This window comes from Pyricularia grisea (assembly GCF_004355905.1).
Source record: "Pyricularia grisea strain NI907 chromosome Unknown Pyricularia_grisea_NI907_Scaffold_8, whole genome shotgun sequence".
NCBI lineage: Eukaryota > Fungi > Ascomycota > Sordariomycetes > Magnaporthales > Pyriculariaceae > Pyricularia > Pyricularia grisea.
In genome coordinates, this window is record NW_022156721.1 from 1,058,408 (window position 1) to 1,060,580 (window position 2,173).

Consider the following 2,173-nt stretch of genomic DNA (forward strand, 5'->3'; position numbering starts at 1 on the left):
TTTTACCCATAATTTCGTATTTTGCGGTAAACTTTGCAATTAATATAGGCCTGGCAAATTTGGTAACGCAAACGGTAAAAAGGTTTCCGAAGAATTTTTCGATTAAAACGTCCAAATCCTGGGGTAAAATAATGGAATATATATTTTGTATATTTTTTTTATAATTATCCACAAATTTCTATATTTATTCGTAATCGAATTTAAAGTAAGGCGTAGTTTTTATAATATTTATACCGCCCCAATTATTATTGGATAATAACGATAATATTACGTTTTTTAAATACGCGGACGCAAAAAATCCAAAATCGTTAGGCATTTCGCCGTTATTTTTATTTTTTTCCTTTCGGCTATATAAATGTAATAAACCCCTATTTTTTTCGATAAAAAATAGGTAAATCTTTGGGTATTTAATCCCGTATTCCACCAAAAGGTGCTTAACGAATTTTTGGATAGGCGGCCATATAAACAAATTACCGGTCCCTATCGTATGGTTTTTTAAAATTGCAGATTTTTCGGCAGGTACCGGGGATCCAAATAGGATATTAAATTTATCGTCGTCGAAAATAAAAGCCGCGATTGGTTCTTTAATATCCCAATTTACCTTTAATTCCGTTTTTATAAATAAAAGCGTAGGTTACGTAGCGCCGGGTCGGATAATAGCGATTATAATCTTTATCTTTTTTTTAAAATATGCAAAACGAATACCAAAACGCGAATCGACCCCTAAAATCGACGATTTTATGTCGGCAAAGCTCGTACTTATATTGGCCACCGTTTCGAAAAGTTTTATCTAAACCTTTTCTTATTTGAAAAAGGATTAAATTAATTTTGTAACTGGGTAAATAAAACGGAAATATATATATAATATATACCGTTTAATTTCGGGTTTTTAGTAATTGCAAAATTCGTTTTTTTTTTGCAATTATTATATAGTTTTTACTTATCGCATTTAGTTTTAATATATCGGCACCGATTATAAATCTATAGGCAACCGTTCGTTAATTATTTATTTGGGGGAAATAAGGATTAAACCGATAAAGCATACTACGGCCGCGCGCTAATATTTGGAACGTTATCCGTTAACCGTTATTATAAACGAATTTTTATTGGGGTTATATTATTTAACCGTATACGGTATTAAATATATATTATAAATCGAAAATTATTTATCCGGTAATTAAATATGGGCGTTCTATATTGGGAAAAGATGCGGGTAATTTTGTTTACGTAATATAAATCCGGGCTGGTTATTATCGAAATTGGCCTAATTTTGGCCGTCCAAATATTATAGCTATTATAATTGGAAATTGGAAAAATACGGGCCTGGTAAAAAATAATATATAATATTACGGGGGTGGTTATTTGAATTTTTGAAAAGTATAATTGGAAATTCGATACTTTATAATTGTCGAAACCATTCCGAAACGAAAATTAATATTATAAAACTTTATATTATAATAAAATACGTTATATGGAAATAATAGCAACGCAAAATTTTAAAAATTTAAAAATGGGTATATAAAATATATCGTTTTGGGAATAATATAATTAATTATATAATAATATTCGGTAATTAAACCGTCCGTTACCAAATAAGGGATAATTGGTTAACCTTTAACGTAATTATCGTCGTATGGCCGTTAACTAAATTAATATATATTTATAGGAAAAATATATATTTTACAATTGGCGTTTAAATTATATTTAAAAATAATATAATTTGGATTTGTAAAAAAATATTCCCAATACGGTATAATCCATTAAATTCGCGAAATTGCTAAAAAATTCGAACCTGGTTTTCGCGGGGTATATAAAGATAATTAAATACGTATCTAATTAAAATCCGGGAATAATATTAATAAAGGCTGCCCAATTCCTAATTTAACGGGTTTTTAAATATTTTTTTCTTTATATTTATATCCAGCTATAAATCGATAAAAAGGTACGCAAATTTGGTAATAATATGGGTATATCGATTAATTTTTTTTTTTTTTTGTTTATCCCCCGGGGTAAGGTTAAAGCCTTTTTATAATCGGTAATATATTAGTAATTGGGATATCTTTAACGCAATTGCCTATAACCTTGATTATATTATCCCAAACGAAATGGTAAATAATAAGGGGCTAGCACCTTACCCGGGATTACGGTTCGCTTGTACAGCGACCTACCGGAT